Below are 22381 nucleotides of genomic sequence, written 5' to 3'. Positions count from 1 at the left end.
AATCTTGCAACAACAACAAAAGTCAGGCACTGATTCTTTTTTTCTTGTAGGTATGATAAATGTAGGTCTGCAAGTATTCCCAGGTGTTTAGAAGTATAGTCTTGCTTGATGAAGTGGGCTGACCAATGTTGGACGCCCTCAACCTTGTCAATGTCCTTTTGCAAGTGTGGGTCCCAGATAAAAGAACTATATTCAAAGACCGATCGGACGAAGGGTGTGTATGCCGTTTTCCTATACTCCTGGGGGCAAAACTGTATGTTCCGTCTGAGCAGCCCACGACCGTGTTCGCTTTTTAGTGATTTTGCCAACATGTTCTGACCAGGATACATTTCTATCTGGACACTAAGATGTGAGTGCGATTCTACCCGCTGGAGAATGTCTCCATCAAGTTGGTAAAAGTGTGATGAGGTGCTGCGGGTACTCAAGATGTAACACTTTTTAGTGCAGTTAACACGACCTGATTCTGCATTCTGTTCAGAGCTTGTGGCTTGGTTTTGGCGCTGGTTGACCATGCTGTAGAACTGTATGCATGGTGTAGAACTGTATCCCTGGTGTACTGATCTCCGTGGCTTGACATGCTTAAACCGCAATATTGGACAGTCAAGACGTTTCAGAATAACTTCCTATTAATATGTGCGTGCGTTTCTCGACCAAAGTGGATTCTTCAACATACTTGCTGTGGATAACTTGTTCCCGTAGGTTCTTTCACGTGCTTTTAACCTCGGTTAACTGTCTCACCCGAAAGACTAGCATCCTGGGGTCTTGTGCATGAAACCTTTCTACCGTAGTTGGCAACTACGCCAAAGTTGACAACTTTATAGTTGGTTACTTTTTCTGTCGTGCGAAGTATCCAATGCATGAAGAGTCACTCGAATGTTACTTTAGAGTTGACAACTACACAGCACACGATCTTTAACTTCAGGAATACACGAAACTGTCAGACCGGAGACATGCCCACTGATAGTTTTTCCAGTCATTTCCTGCTTAGACTGACAACAACAAAAAAAAAAAAAAAAAAAAAAGTATTGCTTCAAAATGCATACAGAATACAGGGTAATGCAAACATCTAAGACTGTCAATATCTGAGGAAGAAAACATGGACACAGACTTATACGCTTGCTGTGAACGCTGTTGATGGGCAAAAACTGGTAAGTCATCAAGTTAAACTTTCGAAATTAATGATGAGGTTAATGTGTGTTAAATTTCCAAAATAGACCTAATTAATGTGTGCTTGTTACAATTACAAAATGGAAAAATATGTAGTTTTTTAGGACTGAATATGCAAATTTAAAAAAGAAATTAATGATGATGATAAATGCGTGTTAAATTTCCAAACTAGACCTAATTAATGTGTGCTAGTTAAAATCACAAAATGGAGAAATATGTAGTTTTTGAAGACTGAATATGCAGATATAAAAAAGAACGGTTCTCTTATTACAAAATCATTGAAATATAAGTGTGCATATCTGCCATACTGACAACGATTGTTAAATAACCAACAGGCACACAGTGAACTGTAATTCCTTTTTATGATGCTCAATCTTTTCTTGTATACAATGTCTAAGCTTCATTTTCTGATAGCACTAATTCAATGGACATGACCATTACTTTTCGTGTGTCATTTAAAAATAGTTTATTGTCACTGCTGTCATTGTCACATGATGAAGCCTTCAAGTATAAAATATTACTGAATCAGTGAATAATGTAGTCACAGGAAATCACAGTACTTGAGTGCAGTAGTAAGTTTACCTTACTATATCAGTATATGCATAACAAAATCATTACACTAATATCTGATGCATGATCATGTTTGCAGAGTGAGTAATACAATCATCTGAAAATATGCTGGAAGTGGGTATTGTGAAGACATCAAAATAGATATATAACTAAATAAGCGAAGATCTGCTGTTTCTAAGGGGCACCTGCAAAAATCTGTTGTAAAAAAAGAAAAGAAAAAAGAAAGTATTCTATCATTGCTCAAGGTAAATCTAATGTATGCATGTTGTTTGACATTTGCTAGATTCAGTGTATTACTGTTATTTGATAGAAGTGGTGACCTAGTAGTAATGCGCCTGATTAGGTTTTATGTCACATGGGCCAAGATGTGGTTTGGCTGCCAGTCATTCAGATGAGATGATAAACTCCGGCCCTGTATGCAGCACGCACTTAATGCACTTAAAAGAATGTCTCCCTGGAAAAAATCATCTAGAAAAACCTACTTTGATAGTAAAATCCACTTGAGACTGGAAAAAAGGAAATGGGTGGCACTGCACTGTGTGTGTGTGTGTGTGTGTGTGTGTGTGTGTGTGTGTGTGTGTGTGTGTGTGTAGTTAAGTGTGCCCACTATCTAGAATTTAGAACATGCTTTCTTGAGCCAATACTTGAAAAAAATAAAGTCCAACAGCAACACACATAAATCACATCAAACAACTGATAATAATAACTTCAGTTTCACTTACAAATGTATGCACTCTTAGTTTCGTTTTTGAGATACTGAAGATAAAATTATCTTAAAATGTTTCAGTTACTCCTCCTTGCTGGCCAAACAGTGGGGGTGATGCCATCGACAGCCAGACCACACCCACAAGGACTGCTTTTTTCCACAGTTGGTCCACCCCCAGGCAGCGGGTGATCAGTGACTCACTTTCTTCACACACAAAAACAAAAATGACTGTCAGCATATCTAGGTAATGATGATGATAAAATGAAAGAATGGATTGTGTATGTTATTTTTATTTATTTGTTTTTTTAAATACAGCAAAGATGGAATTGATAAAACATTCAGAAGGAATTCTATGCTCCCCTGAACATGAAACAGCAGCAAGAAATGGAGGCTCTGAAAAGAAACCAGTTTACATGAGCTCTGAAACATGACAATATGAAATCATTAAAACTGTTTACAAACAGAGGCATATCCGATGTATATATGTGAAAAGAAGTCGTCCCATCCCCATCCTTGTCTAATTTTGTGGAATACATCTGTACATCAATAATCTGCTGGAGCAGAAATCAGTCTAATCTCAGTATAAAATTTTCTAACATTTTTATCAAAATATCACATACATATATCGGGTGTCCCATAAAAAGTGAACGGCTTTTTGACAAGTATTTTCTCAGCGATAGAGAAACCGAATTCATTGGAAATTTTCACACACAGTAACCTTAGGGTATCATCAACAAGTCTGCAAAATATCTAAAAGTTCGGATGCAAATTATGCGAGTATTGTCAAATTCAAAACAGCATGTCAAAATATATCAGAGCTGTCCAATGTGACCTTCATCATGTTCATGCCAGCTGCCTGGTGTTGGCATCTGTCAATCAGTGTCAGTCTAAAAATAGCCTGTCTGGGTGTCAAATCTATTGATTTTTTTTTTCATTTTTTTTTTTTTCATTGTCATCTGTATCCAAAATCAGTTCTGTCCAAAGTTTCAGTTTGGAAGGATCAACCATGCCTTTGAGTGAAAGTGATAAGGTTACCATTGAAAACTGGTTCAAGGAGAAAGGCTGGAGTGGAAGAAGGATCGTAAAGGAATTTCCAGGCAATGGGTGGAGTCATGTCACTGTAAAGAGACTTATCGCTAAATTATGCACTACAGGGTCAGTAGCACGTAAAACTGGCAGTGGGAGACCCAAGATTGCATGTTCGGGGGAGAACAAGGACCGTGTTGAGGAACTGATTCAATCCCTGGAGGAGAACCCAGGGACCCACAAATCTCTCAGAGAAGCTGCAAGTGATTCACAAGTGAGGAAGTCTTCTGTGCAAAGAATGGCGAAAGAACTGGAGCTGAAGCCCTTCAAGAGGATACGGGTATCAAGGAGAGACCAAAATGTTAGAGGGAAAAGAAAAACTCGCTGCCATAACTTGAATGACCGCTACTCGGCCACTGATGTGAAAAGGATCATTTTCACAGACGAGAAAGACTTTACATAAGAGATAGCTAAAAATCGCCAAAACGATCGCTTTTATGGGAAACGGAAACGAGAAATTCAGCCATTTCGCCTCTATCATGAGACTTCCAGATTTTCAAAAAAGATATTGGTTTTAGCTGGAGTATCCTGGAAAGAAAAACAAACATTCATTTTATTGACACTGATAGAGCCAAGGTTAATAGTGAAAGCTACATTCAGTTATTGGATGACAATCTTCTCCCGGATTGTAGGCGTCTTTATCCTAGAAACAATTACATGTTTCAGCAAGATGGGGCTCCTTCACACACAAGTAGGGTAACCCAGGCCCATCTGGAGGAGGCTGCACCAGAATTCATCAAGAAGGATGAATGGCCTCCACAAAGTCCTGACTGTAACCCAGTGGATTATACCATATGGGACTCTCTGAAGGAGAAAGTTTACCGGGGAGTGAGAGACAAATTGACCGAGCAGGCGTTAAAGGACAGGATAATTATGTCATGGGAGGAGATATCGGTGGAAGAAATACGTAAAAGCATTTCTGCTGGGAAGAAACGGCTTCGTTTAGCCGTGGAGGAAAATGGAGGCCACATTGAGCATTAACTGAAATAAGTGAGTTTTCCTCTGATACTGGGTTTTTTGACATGCTGTTTTGAATTTGACAATACTCGCATAATCTGCGTCCGAACTTTTAGATATTTTGCAGACTTGTTGATGATACCCTAAAGTTACTGTGTGGAAACTTTCAATGAATTTGGTTTCTCTATCACTGAGAAGATACTTGTCAAAATGCACGGTTCACTTTTGGGGGGACACCCGATGTACTTACATGCATACATACCACACACACATATATATTTATCAAAATATCACACACACACACACACACACACACACACAAAACCCACAGATGCCAACCCCTGTCAAGTGTTTGTAGGAGCAATCAAGAAATTTGGTAGGAACATTTTGAATTTGGTAAGAACACTCCGACTCCGAGCCACATCAGTAAATGTACATTTTATCTACAAGGCATACAAACACTTGAGCCTACCTGCAACACCTTACCTGCGATTAAACTGACTGGTCCACTATCTGCTGTTTCAATGTAAACATGCACGCGATTAACTGAGCATCACCAAGTAAGACCAAGATTAGTAGTGACTACCCTGGCCTCGTTATCGATAGATCTAGAGCGTCTGGGTAATGTTGCAACAGGAAAGCATGTGACCATGTTATCTAGTCGAATATGAACTCGTCAGAACAATTTTGACATTGGCGTAACGTCGGAACAAACTGCATCTCTGAAAAACACACATCTACACGCACTCAGTGACTTACACCTATGTGCACATCATACACTGCCACACACACACACACACACTGCCACACACACACACACACTGTCACACACACACAAACCTGCATGCACTTATACAGCTGTTACCTAGGGATGCAACAGCGCACCCTACCAGTACCACACACACATTGTGATAATACACATTGTACACTGACAGTGACACATGCACATTTTCAGTTTCAGTTTCAGTAGCTCAAGGAGGCGTCACTGCGTTCGGACAAAACCATATACGCTACACCACATCTGCCAAGCAGATGCCTGACCAGCAGCGTAACCCAACGCGCTTAGTCAGGCCTTGAGAAAAAAACAAAAAACAAAAAACGGGGGAATAAATAATAGATAAGCTTGCATAAATAAATAAATAATAATTATAATATAGAAAAAGGTAGCATTTTCACAATAACAAAAAACAAACATAATAAAATCTAATAAATCTAATGTCACAAAAATAAGTTCATTCAAACTACCAATTTCTTTATCACATATAACATAATCTCAAACTCACCTATACTGGGTTGAGGATTGGGGTCATCAGCCAGGTTCATGTATTCAACTGTTGCCATGCAAAATACTTCTCCAGTGGAGGCTGATTTCCCTTAAAAGCTGTAAACAGTGGGCTCAACCTCAATACCCTGACATGGACAGGTCCAGTTCATCTTGTCACAATGCTGATGAATCTCGGGTCTGCATGCATCAATGGCAACCTATCGAACAATAGAATTTTAACAATTTAATTTCTGTAGCTTAATTCACACACAATTTATGCATAAATTTACATACCTTTGTAAATCAACAATAGACAATGTGGAATTACAAACATTCAAATCAATTAAATATAATTTGCTAACAGATGGGTAAAAACAAAACTGTCATTTTGATAATTTTATAAACCTTCAACATAAAACTGATTCGTTGGAAAACACCCGCTAAATTCCTAGTTAAATTGTTGTAAAAATGGGCTTTCAAACATATGAGATACAGGAGGGCCTGGGTGTGAAGTGGTCAATCATACCTTTATAACTTATTATTGCATGTGGTGTGCGTGTGTAAAAGCACTGATATGAGTGGGGAGGGGTTGATAAGATGGATAGGGGTGAATGTGTGTAAACAGTATTTCTAAAATGCCAGGAACAAACTGGCTGTATTATCAGTTTTTCATTATTATGATTATGCACACATTAAATCCAGACCTTGGACACACTCAAACTGTCCTACAATGTCCTACATTTCAATTGAAATGACACCGTAGTACATTGACATGTATGTCAATTTGGCAGGTTCGCTGCAGCAGCGTGTACCAATGTTGATATTGACTGTAGTACACACACACACTGACAGTGACAGTCGTTTAAGTAACAACACACTGAGCGAATGATAACAAAATCATTCACGAATTCACATGATGACGCCTGCATGGATGCAGCCACCCTCAGTTAATTTGTGAAGCCTCTCATTGCAAATAACTTGCTTTTGCTTACCCCACCGGCTTCCTCTTGTCCACGTATCCATTTTCCCACACAACGATAGAAAGCATTGTTCACTCGTGTAATTGTGCGAAATGCTGTCACTTGATCCATACTGATCAATTCTGCCACAACATTTTGAAACATGGCTGTGGAATAACATCGAAACATCAGACAAATTTGTAAAACAGAGGTGAGTGATTCTTCCCTTCAATGTCGTCTCCTGTTTTTCAAGCTAACGAAAAAATTACACGCCTTGGAAATCGAAAATTTGTGTTGATTTATGAGTCTTTGTACATTTTCAGGGGGTGTGAACGGTCCATGAGTACGTGTTCTCTTCGGATTGCACATCTGTTTTGTTGCTTCAACATGGACACGCTATCTTGTTTGGCTGGATGGTTGACGACTAAAGGACTTCCGGAGGTGGTGGAAATTTAGTAACCGGCTTGGAGATTTAGTAGCCAACTTAACCGGATGTAGACTTTCAGATTTAATTGCCAACTTTCATTTTAGTTGACAACTAAGCGTTTAGTAAGGTTTCATGCATTAGACCCCAGACCACTTCTCGGAAGTCTAGTGGAGAGGGTGTAAAAATCACGGTCAGTCCTGAACCAGAGGAGACTGGCTTCCTTTTATGTTTTTTTATTTATTGAGACATCTTGCTATAGCGCATACCTTTTACCACTTGACCACCTTTGGCACAATGACCATACGCATTCAGTGCAATGACCATATACATGCACAGCCCTCTTGAAGGACCTCATTCGAAGGTTAACAACATTAAATTACTAACTTTGCACAAGTTATCTCAGCACAAAGCAATCATGCAAACCATGTGTACACAGCCGTGCAGATCTCTCTCTCTCAGATATATTTTGAACAGCTTCTATTCCAGAGAAAATCCAACACTGTACAGTTTGATATTTGAATAATATGGCAGCGCATGGATACAACAGCTGAAGAAAAGAATAGCAGAAAAACAATCAACGGACAAATCAACAAACACTCATCTCCTGTGAATGATGTGATATGGCCAAACTTGCATTCCAAAAACCAAACGGCACTTTCAAATTTTCAAAAATGTATCTTGATATCCTGACACAGAACTGTGGCTATTTATCTAATGGGATTCATTTCATACGGACTAGTGGGAGGATGGGAGGGAGCAGGGGACGAGAAGCGAGGCTCATGGATGAAAGTAACCATCTCTTCCGATTTTAAAGATAAATCTCTTGACTTCGTTTTTAGGACATAAATGAGCTGTTGCTATCTCTGAATACTGCCGCAGAATGGGCAACATCCAATAACCCATCATTTCCATGAAGCCTGGAGCTGAAAGTGCATAGGATGAGAACGTGTTTTAATTTCGTTCTCCTTTTTGACTCACTTGTGTAAACAAAGTGAGTATGTTTTAACCCAGTGTTCGGTTGTCTGTGTGTGTGTGTGTGTGTGTGTGTGTATGTGTGTGTGTCTGTGTGTCCGTGGTAAACTTTAACACTGACATTTTCTCTGCAAATACTTTGTCAGTTGACACCAAATTAGGCATAAAAATATGAAAAATTCAGTTCTTTCCAGTCATCTTGTTTAAAACAATATTGCACCTCTGGGATGGGCACAAAAATATAAAAAATGAAGCCTAATTATATGCAAACTGCATTTACTGTTATATTTATATTTTTTGTATTCTCTAAACTTGGCACTTTGATCTGATATTCCGACCCAACAACAAGAGCAGTCATTATTATCATTTTATGTTGAAACAGGAACTTCTTTTGCTAAGCATGGAAGCTTTATTTATTTTGCAAACGTTTTGGTGCAGATAGTAAAAAAGGGAAATTACTCTGTAATTAATGCTAGGGGACTTAATTTGCTTTAAATTGATCTTTCTCATCTTAAACATTACATTTTGAAATTATACTCAATACATAAAAACCTTGGATTTTTTTTAAAGTGTATCACAAGTGAGTCTTGAAGGCCTTGCCTCTCTTGTTTGTTGTTGTCACTAATCAGATGACTGATTTGTTTGTAGAGGAGGCAAAGTGGCGTGCAATCAACAACAATCTACCTGAAGATCTAGTCATCAGCTCCATCCACATGTAATATGCGGCTTCTGTTCAAACGTGTGTGTGTGTGTGTGTGTGTGTGTGTATGCAGTGCGTGCATGTGTGAGTATGCACAAGTTTTTATATTGATAGGCACTTGTATGTATCCTAATTTCTACTGTATCTGTGTTTGTGTATGATTTTCAATTTATGTTCGTACCTTGTTATGTACTATCCCCCCCAATATTCCTTGTGACCCCTGTACACTTGGTAATAAGGACATATTCTATTCTATAACAGACAAATTAGTCAGCCCAGTTGCAAGTTGGGTTAGTTGATGAAAGAGCTCCCCGACCTCTGTACGGGGAAGTTCTCTGTCTCAGTTTCTGAGTATCTGATTGACCTTTTATGTTGACTGAACCAGCATTTGTCATTATTGAGACAGTTGATTCATTTACATGTTTGCAAGAGTTGTGGCTGTCATAAACTTATAATCTGTTTTATTTTCATACCTTTAGTATGTACTGACAACAAACATGTCATTTCCAATTATATTTTCTTTGTTTCTTTTTGGATGTCATTATATGGCGGCGGAAATAGATTTATAGCTGCACACATCTTACAATGTTCATTTCAAATGTCTGAATATCATCATCATCTCATTCCCTCGACCACTGGGGTCGTTGGGGGGACATGAGGAAGATGTCATAGCTCGCCACGCCGTTCTGTTGGCAGCTGTCGTGAGGAGATCTGGCATCGTTATTTTGGTCCATTCCTTGACGTTGTCGGACCAGCAAGTGAATTTTTTTGCGAAGGAAAATAAATGAAGATTCTGAATGTGGTCTTCTTTCCCAAATTAATTTTATTGTAAATATATATTCAGAAGCTGGTCCGACAACGTCTGAATATATATTTACAATAAAATTAATTTGGGAAAGAAGACCACATTCAGAATCTTCATTTATTTTCCTTCACAAAAAAATTCACTTGCTTTCTATATCTCTATTAGTTTTTATGCTAGAATTTTGTTATTGCCATCCCTGAATCCTAAAATTTTCCTGGCAAAGGGACTACTTGAAAGAAAAAATCATCTGTCACTGAACGTGTTAACATGTATTACAGTATTAGCATTTTATGTGTGAAAAAAATATATTGAAATAAAAAGTAGGAACAATTATGATTCCTGCTGAACAACAACAAAACCATAAATGCAGGAGGTGGAAGGGGGAAAGGGGAGGGGGTAGGGATGGGAGTGATGGGGGCATTACCAGTACATACATATAACAATCCAAATCAAATTTTCTTACAATCAGAAACAAATGTTTTTTAACTGAAAGTTGTGTGCTGGCAATGGAGGAATTACATCTTAAGCAGCACACACTGATCAACTTTTCATAGTTTTACTATCCACAATATACATAAAAGTTTCAAACTTTGTTTTTATCACATTTAGCTTCAATGAACAGTAACAAAATTGCAAAATACATTTTCAAGAGTAATATTCATGCTAATCACCCTGGGCAAGTCCAGTTCTTTAAGTAAAATTACAATTAGCAGATCAGACGTGTTCTTCCACTCTGAACAGAGTACACTGAAGGTCCATCACCTGGTGTTTGTTTTTTTATCCAATCAAGGACGATGTTAAAAAAAGAAGAAGAAAAAACAAACAAAAAAGCTTTTCACTGTCAGATTCCATGAAAACGCACGAATTTTTAAAAACTATGAATGTTTCTCACAAAATACTGGTGGAAATTGGCCTCTGTTTCTGTAACCTGAAAAGTCCTAAAACGCACATTGGCAGAGTGAGTTAAATTTCACAAATTCCGGACCACATTCATGCAATCCACATGCTGATAATAAGTATGCTGGTACACTGGCACGGCTGATTCACAGATGCATATCTGCTAAATGAAGAAAATCAACAAAATAATAATTAATCAGCCTCTTTTTTTTTCTCTCCTGGAGATTACAACCTAAAAAACAAATACAGTAATATTCATGGACATGAACCTATGACATCATTCCTTTGATGCTGATCATTCTGTCTTTTTTTCCTTCTTTTTTTTAAGAGGACTGAAAAAAGGGGTAACCATAACATAAACACAATGATACATAACACAGAAAACCATATGTAATGACAGGCATACAAAACCAAAATTGCCAAGAGGTACCTCACAAGTCCCAGACACAAAAACAGAATCAACCTAATACAAGTGACCAATTATTAAGTCCAGAAAAGGACAAAAAAATATGCAAGACTTTATATAAACAATGTAAGTGAATGGACCAGCAAGGCAGAAATAAGAAAGGAAGAGACAACAAATAGGAAAGAAAAAACCCAGACGTAAAGGGAGCGATAGCAACAATGAAATTTCTAACATTTGACTGTTATATTTCCATGAAATGAAAGTGCATATATACACACAACTTAAACAAATGGAGAAGTGGGCTAATGGAGTCTCCCGTCGGACCAACAGATGAGTAGGCAAGCAGGCTTATCTGTCGGATTGTGTCCTCATATGGGAGAAGATGCCGATTCTGGAGGTGCAGCACTTCCCACAGGTGTTGCAAGGGAAAACATCTCCAGAAGTTGAGCCCTGCTTCCTTCGCTCATGCTTCTCCTAAATGGCCAGCGTTTTCTTGTTTCCAAACGTCTTTATGCCACTAGAGCACAGCATCCTCCAGCGAGAGCGGTCAAGGGAACCAGTTTTCCCTGGAAGCGATGTCTATGTCACAGGCTTTGAGGTTTGTCTTCAAGGTGTTCTTGAAGCGCTTGCAGGGTCTTCCAAGTTCATCATCATAATCATAAAAAATTGCAATCATTATCATAATTATGATATCATAATTATGATAATGATATTAGTAATTGTGTGATTCTGGTAGTGTGAAGCGCCTAGTGTGTTAGCTAAGTGTCTGTGTGCATTTCATCTCTTGCTTTCAGCCTTCACTGCTGGCTAGCACCGCTGTGTAACAGCACTGCGAAAAGAGAGCCGAGTGGGACATTGAGCCACAGAAGGCGAGAGGGTGGAGAAATAACAACACAACTCTCCTTCACCTTAAAAATTCCCCTGGGCTGGTCAGGCAAGCAGGTTTGCTGATAAACCCAAAGGCAACCTTCACCAGACACTTCAAGTCCTACGGTGATGGAGAAGTAGTGACAGGGACAGGCAAAGTATGTTGCTGAAGGTCCCTAGCTACAACTCTGCAGGTAGGCAACTGTTGGCTGGTGGTTGTTCATCGTACACAGGGCAGATGTGGTGCTCATGTCCTCCTACATTGGCAGAGCAGCCCTATTCAGGGACAGAACTGCTCTCCCCACGTGGGGGGGGGGGGGGGGGGGGGGGGGAGATAAAAGGATCCCTAAACAAAGCCTGCCCTTCACAGTACATGACAGGTGACCGCGCCTGCCTGGTCATCCAAGAAGTCGAAAGACAAAGAACAAGAAAATGTAGATGCCCCTGACATTTGGGGCATGAAATGGCCAAACCTTACTAGACAGAGACAACAGACCAGAGCATCATACCGCTCTGATTGCCAAGATGCTAGACCGTTATCAGATCGACACAGCGGCTCTGAGTGAAACAAGACTTGCGAGCGAGACACAACTTGAAGAAGTTGGAAGAGGCTACACCTTTTATTGCACTGGAAGCCTGAAGATAGCCCAAGAACTTCTGGTGTTGGATTTGCCATTCGCACAAAGTTTGTCAGAAGCTGGATAGCCTGCCACATAGCATTAACGATCGCCTGATGACATTGCAGCTTAGGCTTACAAAGGACTGCTTTGCCGCCGTCATCAGCATCTATGCTCCAACAATGACGAACCCTGGTGACATCAAAGAAACCTTCTTCAAGGAACTGAACCGTGTCATCACTGAGGTCAACCACAAGGGCAAACTCATCATCCTTGGGGACTTTAACGTTTCTGTGGGAAGGGACTACTCCACTCGGCCCCACGTTCTTCAAAGCCACAGCACTGGAAACTGCAACTCCAATGGTCAGCTGTTGTTGTCACTGTGTGCACAACATGAACTTTCAATCACCAACACCATCTTCCAGCAGGCAGACAAGTTCAAGAACACATGGATGCACCCCCATGCCAAACAATGGCACATACCTATGTTATTGTTCGCCACAGGGACAGACGTGATGTCCTCATTACACACTGCATGAGGGGAGCTGACTGCTGGTCCAATTACCACCTGATCAGAAGCAAGATGAACACCCAGCTTGCACCAAAGAGCAAATTGGCCAAAGATAAGCCCCCAAGAAGACTGAACATTGCTCGCCTGAATATCAGTAGAGACATTCTGCATGGAAGGATCCAGGAATGTCTGTCAAACATCAACCTTACTAGAAAAGACACTGTTAAGGAATGGAAAGCCTTGAAAGAATCCCTGTTCAATGCTGCAGCTGACACTGTGGGCTATGTTAACGCAGACCTGATCGACGAAAACGACCCTGAGATCAAGAAGCTCACAGACATGCTCCGCAAGACGTGCAGAGATCACCTTAGCGACAAGACCTGCGAGAAGAAGAAACAGAAGTACCAGCAAGCCAGGCAGCTCATCCAACAAAAGCTTCAGAAGATAAAGAACGATTGGTGGGAAAAGAAAGCAGAAAGTCTGCAGGCTGCGGCTGGCATTAACAACATGAAGACATTTCACTTGGGCCTTCGCACGATCTATGGACCAAAGACAACTGGCTCAACACCCATTCGTGCTTCTGACCAGACCAAACAGCTGACAGATAAAACTGGCATCCTTGCTCACTGGGCTGAGCACTTCAATGGTCTTTTGAACAGAGACTCATTCATATCTGAAGAAGCAATCGCAGTGCTCCCCAAATTGCCAGTGAAGTAATTTCTGGCAGACCTACCCTCCAGTGCAGAGACTGCGAAGGCTCTGAAGCAGACCACATCCTGTAAAGCTACAGTAGAAGATGGAATTCCAGCTGACGTCTAAAAGAATGGAGACAAGGTACCCCTGCTGACCACTCTCTTCCAGTCCATATAATTAAAGAGAGAAGTGGACCAAGACTTCGAATACACATCTACAAGAGAAAGGGTGATAAAGCGTCCTGTGACAATCATCGTGGGATTTCCCTCTTGTGCATCGTAGGAAAGATTCTAGCCAGGACAATCGTGAACAGACTCATCACCCACATAGCAGACTCCATCATCCCTGAATCACAGTGCGGGTTTCGTGCAGGCAGGGGAACAACTGACACTCGTGTTTGCTGTCTGCCAGTTACAGGAGAAGTGTCAAGAGCAGAATCAGGAGCAATACATGGTGATTGTTGTCCGACAGGTGCAATAGCTGAGTGGTTAAAACGTTGTACTTCCAATCTGAGGGTCCCAGGTTCAAATCTCGGTAATGGCGCCTGGTGGGTAAAGGGTGGAGCTTTTACAGATCTCCCAGGTCAACATATGTGCAGGCTTTTTAGTGCCTGAACCCCCTTTCTGTGTATACGCACACAAAGATCAAACATGCACAATAAAGATCCTGTAACCCATGTCAGTGTTCAGTGGGTTATGGAAACAAGAATATACCCAACATGTACACCCCTGAAAAAACTGTATTGACTGCCTACACAACGGGGTAAACGAACAAGACAGCCGTAAAATGTTACATGTCTGTATGAGTGTGTATGTGTATGTGACTGAAACCTAACTGAATGACACAGGAAACGAATGACGAGCGCCCAAATGGCAGCTGTCAGTTGGCTCTACCCAGCTAGGCAGCCTGTTGTGTAAATGACTCCGTGTTTGTAAAGTGCTTTGAGCTTGGTTTCCAACCGATGACAGGTGCTATGTAAGTACTCATAGCATCATCACCAAGGCCTTTAACACAACGATAATTCATTCCATGATGGCATGCAGGCGAGGGTGCAAGAAAACGAAGATACATCTGGCCTGTTCCCAGAGAAAAACGAGTGAACCAGGGATGCATTTTAGCCCCTACCCACTTTTCCATTCTGTTTGCTGCAATGCTGATTGATGCATTCTGGGACTGTGACAAGGGGGTATACATCCAGTTTCATTACGATGGCAAACTCTTTAACCTTCGACGACTTCAGGCCAAGACTTAATTATTTGTGGCCCTTCTGAGACAGTTCCCCTTTGCTGATGACTGTGCACTGGAAGTGCACTCCCACAAGTGCATCACAGATCGCTTTGCAAGGGCCTGTCAACACTTTGGACTTACAAATCAATGTTGGTAAGACCGAGGCCATGTTGCAGCCTTCACCATCGGGGCCAGTGCTCCACCACCATCACCTGTCGTCATCAACAACACAGAGATCAAAACTATGGACAAGTTCTGCTACTTGGGCAGCTCTGTAAACAGCAATGGATCTCAGGATGCAGAAATGATGCTGCGCATCTGAAAGGCCAGCTCTGCCTTTGGTAGACTCTCAGAGAGTCTGTGGCAAGACCATGGCATTAAATTACACACATAAGTTGCCATGTACAGAGCTGTTGTTCTGAGTGCTTTCCTCTACTGTTGTGGGACTTGGACCATGTACTGCTGACACATCCAACAACTAGAACAGTTCCATCAATGATGTTTGCACAAGATCTGCAGCATCAAATAGCAATACAGAGTGTCCAAACAACAGGTCTTGAAGAAGTGTGGCCAATCCAGTATTCAGTGTATACTCATCAAAGGCCAGCTCTGATGGACAGGACACATCCATATGGGGGACAGCAGGATTCCAAAGATGCTGCTCTATGGACAACTGAAGGAAAGACAACGTGACCAAGGAAGGCCTCTCAAGAAATACAAAGACATCTTGAAGGACAACCTGAAGCTGTAACATCAACACTGCTTCCTGGGAAGAACACAGTGGAAGCAACAGTATACCCAGGGCACAAAGCTATCCGAGCGCAACAGAGCAGCCGCCATCCAGGAAAAGAAGAATTAGAGAAAACAGGGTCCATCCCTGCAGGACTCTATTCCATGCAGCATCTGTTGATGACCTAGTGCCTCAGGTATTGGTCTGCATTGCCACATGAGGACTACATAAGCAGATGGCCTGCCTGCCTACTCATCCATCAGTCAGGACTGGAGAATCCAGAGAGTAAAAGTAAAAGGAGACCTGGAAGAGGAAAGATGCAGACTTTTTCTTTTCCTATACAATGACAATATAGGTAAATCAAACAGAAAAAACAAAAACAAAAGAAAACAGGCAACAATAACAAAAACGGTTCATCTGACAGCTTACACTATTGATGAGGTATTATGATAAAAGGAAGAAAACAAAATAGCGGATGGTAGCCAAACACCTACATGCATATTATACATACATGAAAAAGCATACACCTATACATGTGTATTCAACAGCCCCTATGGTCTCAAGTTATTGATCAGTGGCAGCAAAGATTACATCACGAGTTGAGGTGGGTGGTTTTTTTCCTGACTGATACAGAAACCACTGTTTAAAACTATACATGTTTATTGCCATTCTAGCATTGTGTTCTTCTATTTTGTAACATAAGGAGAGGCAACTTTCAAAGGCAATCACGTTTAGTGTGCTATTTTCAAATTTACATTTCTAGATGTACATTTTTCTTTGGGGGATTCAAAAAATCAAATATTGTGTCTGTAAGTATATTTTCATAAATTCCAAATAATACATGTGATGCAACATGTAAAAAACCCGGCTAAAGACGGAAGTTATCATTTTATACATAGTACTTTCTGAAAGTTTAAAATTCACAGACTGACATACAAAAAACAGAATTGCTCTATCTAACATGGTTTTTTCCTATGATTTTTCAAAGTTGATACAAAATTTACCACTGTATGGGGTCGGAACATAAATAGATTTTATTTTTTAATAATTATCATTCACACTTCTGGCCGTGATAAAGCGCCTTACAAAGAGTTGCAAGGGGAGAGCGTGTTGGAGCAGAATGCAGCTCACCAGAAAGCATTTAGTGCGGTACAATACATGTGACTGACAGCTGCCAGACTGATGCTGACCTATACCTCTGTGAGCAGGACACTGCAGCAGATAACAGATACCATACAGAAAGGAAGAGACCTCCTTAGGTCAAAAGGAAAACATTTTCAATCTGACCATACAAGCAGTGCACAAACATGCCTGCTAGCCATGTGATGCTGCCTTGTTATTACTCACTTGTGTTCGTGGCCAGCCCACTGAAAAGGAAGAGATAAAGTATGTATGGTGACCATTTCTGTCAGAAGCAAGAACATTTGTGCATAAGAATCTGCACTGTGTGTGTGTGTGTATGTGAGAGAGAGAGAGACAGCTGTTGAGTTTGTTTCAGGTGTCACAGCATTTGGACAAGAGCAACTGAGAGAAAATAATTCATGGAATACTTATCAGTGTCAGATGATTTTACTGTATTTAACTGAAAATAATACACCCTTTTCTGTTGTGCTCTTCTGTTCCCTCAAGCCTCTTGTCTTATACCTGCCTCCAATAGCCATTCGCCACCCCTTTATTTCCAATTTCTTTTAAGCTCCTCTGAGACACATATTAGCTGCTTTAATGGCAGAAAAAAAGGCTGAATATGGAACAATCCCCCCCCCCCACCCCGATCACATTCTACATACCCTAGACAATCACAAAAATCAAGGAGTTCCAAAAAAAGATGGGGCAAACAGTATTTAATGTTTTGCTTTTTCTAATGTAGAGACAACTTTCAAGCTGTCGGTGATAGTATTCAGACAAAGAATTGAAATTTGTATTGCAGATCCCAGACATAAAATCATACTCTTTATCTCAGGCTGTAATTTACACCATATGACAATCCTGTTTGTTTGTTTGGTTGTTGTTTTGCTGTGAATTTTTTCTTTAATAAAAAATCAGTTTTTAGGCAGAGTCTAATTCATTTATAAATATTCATCCCAAATGGTTCGATCAGCAAGACCGAGCTAGTATTGCTTCCTTCTATATTCCACACATCCAACAACACAGACAAGTCCATGATGATGGCAAGGAGTATTTAGAGGACTGACAGTATGTTTTATAGCTGCACTTGATGATATAAAGAAGCTCTTCAGATGCAGCTACAATGTCTATCAGAACAGGAAATATTATGTTGTCAGCAATATCCCATCCCCAGGCTGTTGGATTCATGTTGAAGGAATCCTCTTCATGTGTACTCATACATTCTTGCACCAAGTAGAAGGTGCGGAAGAAAATGGAACTTTGCTGCTAATGATGGTGGTGGTTGCTTGCATGCAAGGTTGCAAGTTTCTGGGTGAATTTCACATGTCGCAGTGTGTTCAAGCTGTCATAATTATGTCTTACATCATACAGACCAACCAGGGCTTTTTCTCCTGTTTCAATTATTTTGGTATGTTGCTGTCTGCACAGAAGAATGCTTCAGCACTCTTCCGGATGATGACAGAGTTTCGGCATTTTTAGAGTTGAAGGGATTAACAGTTTGCAAGAAAAGCAAACTTTGGCAAACAAGACTCCCAGTTCTACACCTGAACATATTTCCCGTAGGTTGACATGAAAAACACACACTGATGCTCTGTGTTTACATGGCAAAAGAGAGCTAACAGCTCAACCACTACTGTCTGAATTGTTACTGCCTTTTCCATTGCCGTTTTTACTGCCGGGCAATCAGGATCTCTTGCTGCTTGAAATACTTCAAAGCCATTTTTGACTCACTTGTGTAAACAAAGTGGGTCTACGTTTTAACCCAGAGTTCGGGTGTGTGTGTGTGTGTGTGTTTGTGTGTCCGTGGTAAACTTTAACATTGCCATTTTATTCTGGAAATACTTTGCCAATACCAAATTTGGTTTAAACACAGTATGATAAAAAAAAATAAAAAAAAATCTTCAGTCATACCGATAACAGGCTGTATAAATATCCAGAATTAAGCTGTATTTCCGAATTATTAATGTTTCATTTCGTTGAGATTCGTTCCGAAATCCAAAAATTCTAAAAGCTGCTTCCCACTGAGTTAGGCCTACGGGAAGGTAGGTTGTGTTTGAAGACGACATGACATCATTTTTCTTGTTCACAATTAACTCTCTCCATAAGAACGGTGAAAGAGACAACGTTAACAGCGTTTCACCCCAATTACCACCATCAAAATATTGCGAGTGGAAGGCTCTTATACTGAATAGGTGAATGTTGACAAAGAATACCACAATTCTGGCGACGGAAGCTAAAGGTTGGGTCATTGAGACACCCACTGGACATCCGAGGGGTCTGTGTTGAGGAGAAGAGAGGACTGGCCGTACTGAGTGAGTTAAAAGGAAAGAAATACATATTCTGGACAGAACACATACAGTGATACTAACTACACCATTGATATTTTTACTGCATATAAATATTCTAAAGTGGATACTGAATTAACTGGAATGAACATAAAAAAAAAAGTGAATTGATCGTTTCTTTCAGCCCGTTGTAGACTGGTTTGTGCAGATCTAGAGATCTACCATGTGTTGCTGTGTACTTGAAGCGATGGCAATGTCTCCCTTACCGCCAAAATAAAATAATAATCAAGATATAATAAAACACACAAAAAACATACCTGAAATCACTTCCCAACTAAATTCAACTCGGCCACACGTGCAAAGTAAGTGACAAGGTCAAGTCACGCTGCAGACACTGTGCGTGCAGAAACCTTTTGTCATCCGTTTGGCACTGTTGTTTCAAAAAACTGATTGTACATAAATGTTACAATCATGTATTTTTATATACAAAATGAATAACATGATATTATATTTTGTTATATAATATGACGTTACATGATGTTCTATAATGTTATATGATACTAAACTATATCATACTCTATAATATAAACTTTTTCAACATCTATTACAATTTATCATTATTCAAAAACTTTCCTGCAGAACTTTGCAAGATTTGACTGCGTTCATCCATCATTCACAGCCACAGGACCCTACCTATAATATCTGGTATAGTCGTCCCATTGTGTCAGAAGTAGCGTGCAGATGAAAACGTCATCTTTCATAATCAATCTTTGGTAGACTTAATAAAATCATTTCATACATACAAAAAACTATTTATTCAAGTAAAAAAAAAACAAAAAAACTTGAAATGGAATTAGCACCAAGCCGATTTTTTTCAATAACATTATTGGACCAATAGCTTTGAATTGCATTCTGATGTTTGAAAACATGATAGCTTTTCAGGGTTTACACACACAACAGACACACACTGATCTATTTTAAGATTAGTAGCTGCACATGTGTCTTTCTCTGAATTAGTGTGGGTCACACACATCCCAGAATGAAACACTATCAATTACAATATATTGTAGAAAGCCTGAACCCTTAATAGAATTATCAATCTAGCCAACTTTCAATCAGAAACATGGAACCAGGCAAAACAAACAATTCAGCAAGTGTAACGAGTGAAAAGTGAGTAAAAATGTACTATGTTCATAATCTAATATGATTCAGAAGGTTCTGGGGGAGACTGCCAATGCCCATTCACTGCTCATTTCCATATTGTTACTTTGCAGGCCAGAATTTCCCCATCTTTGTTGCTGTCAGCTTTCAACTTAAATATGGCAAAAGAGTGCAGTATTTTTTACATGGTTTTTACAAGCATGCACCTCAAAACATTAAAAATACTCCAGTTTAGGGCAGTTTTATACTAAAATACTCACTGACAGCAAAGATGACACTTCAAAGATGTGAAATTTGTCACACTTTTGATTTTCATTATTTTGACCCTAACCGCATGTTTTTGTGCAAAGCTTAGAATTGCTGCCTGCAACTTTAGCCGGATTTTCTGGTGCTGCATCTCATATGTTCATTTATTTTTATGTTTGAACACACCACACATTGCTTTCAATTATTCTTTGAGATTTTTCCATAAGTGTTGAGAGTTGTTGCACCTCCAGAACATATTATGTTCAATATCACCTTTCTGTTCCATGCAGAATTCATACTAGTTATTGTCGATGAACATATTATGTTCAATATCACCTTTCTGTTCCATGCAGAATTCATACTAGTTATTGTCGATTATTCCCATGTCTTTCAGAACAATCTTAGTTACAAGAATTTTATGTACAATATGCAGTTGAAGCCGTTCTAGTTTATTTCTTGTATTTTTTTGTATCTGAATCTTTTTAATGTAGCCAATAAGCCAATGTCAATGCAAACATGGAGAATACAAATGTCAGCTGGCTGTGCTATGAATTACTTATATAACAGCACACACACACACACAAGCACACAGATATATATATATTATCTGCTGGTGTGTGTCCTCATATAGGAGAAGAGGCCGATACTAGATGCGCAGTACTTCCCACAGGTGTTGCAAGGGAAAACGTCTCCAGAAGTTGAGCCCTGCTTCCTTCGCTCACGCTTCTCCTTAATGGCCAGTGTTCTCTTGTTTTCAAACGTCTTTATGTTATATATATATACACTCACACATGTATTTAATCACAACAAGCAGCTCATTCACGATTCCAAGCATCGACAGTGGCAATCAAAGACTTTTACAAAATAAAACCCTTTTGTCATGTTCTTTTTGAACTCTCACACCTTTCCTTCAATGATTGATCATTAACTCAATGGAACCCGTTCAGATTGATATGCCGAAGCGTAAGATCCGACCGAACTCTGAATTTTTTTCATACACTCAGCAGTGTTCAATTAAAGGGAAACTGCACAGGCTTCTAGAGGGACCATTTTTGGAAACGTTGAGTTCTTTCCCTTTGACCATTAATCACGTGAAGGGCTTTTCTTTTCTCAATCTTTCTTGACTGGGTTTGAAGGTCAACTTTTACACAACAAAGATGGTGGTGCAGCGAACGTACTCTTTGCATGAGGCAGACTTGTGACAGAAGAAGGATCAGACATTGAACGTGACCTCCTAAACACTGGCGACGAATTCTCTGATGATTTTTTTTTTATGATGATGACATTCAGTTAGTACAAGATGATGATTTTGAAAGTGACGACAAAACTTTGCTGACTGACCCCTACGACGCTGAGACAGAAATCGACACTGACACAAGTGACGGCCATACTGCAAAACAAGATGACTTGATGACTGTAGATATTGATGATGAGGAACAAGAGTACTTGTATGAGTGGGTAAAAGACCTGACAAACTTCCCACTGGCTGCACCTTTCGCTGCCCACAGCTGTTGACTTCTACCAACTGATCGTTGACAAAGACCTTATCAAACTGTTCAGGACAGAAACAAACTGCTAATCTATGGAGACACATGCTCAAAAACAAGCAACTGGACAACTGACACTACATTCAATTTTTAGAACTTGGAAGCCAGTGACAATCGACAAGATGACACATTTTGTTGCCATACTCCTACACATGGGACTGATAAAAAAAAAATACCCGAAAATCACTGACTACTGGTCAACCGATCCTTCTCTGCACACTGAATTTGCCTCATTCCTGCTGAAGTGCGAGCATTTTCGCTCAGTTCTTGCCTTCTTTCACTTGAATCACAATAACAACTTCATTCCAAGAAGGCAAGATGGACATGACCCATTGTACAAGATTCGCCCCTTCTTTGATCAAACGCTGGAGGTGAGTGCGTTTACAATTTGGTATTATTGCTAATTTTTTTTTTTTTTTTTGCATGTTTACCCGGACTTTCTTGGGTCGACCACCG

General features: G+C 39.9%; 1 protein-coding gene across 3 annotated transcripts in view; it reads right to left on the bottom strand.

Annotated features, from left to right (window-relative positions):
• Positions 1-1073: 1073 nt before the first annotated feature.
• Positions 1074-22381, bottom strand: part of LOC143298490 (RING finger protein 150-like) — a 128417-nt gene continuing 107109 nt past the window's right edge. Inside the window, exons 8-9 of one of the 3 annotated variants that reach the window (XR_013057394.1) lie at positions 5770-5968; positions 1074-2647 (exon numbers count right to left, since the gene is read on the bottom strand). The gene's annotated coding sequence lies outside the window, so the exon portion shown is untranslated. The remainder of the gene's footprint in view (positions 2648-5769; positions 5969-22381) is intronic. The other 2 variants (XR_013057395.1, XR_013057396.1) reach the window with 2 other exon arrangements.

This window comes from Babylonia areolata, chromosome 24, assembly GCF_041734735.1.
Source record: "Babylonia areolata isolate BAREFJ2019XMU chromosome 24, ASM4173473v1, whole genome shotgun sequence".
NCBI classification, from domain to species: domain Eukaryota; kingdom Metazoa; phylum Mollusca; class Gastropoda; order Neogastropoda; family Buccinidae; genus Babylonia; species Babylonia areolata.
This window is presented reverse-complemented; position numbering and strand designations above follow the sequence as displayed.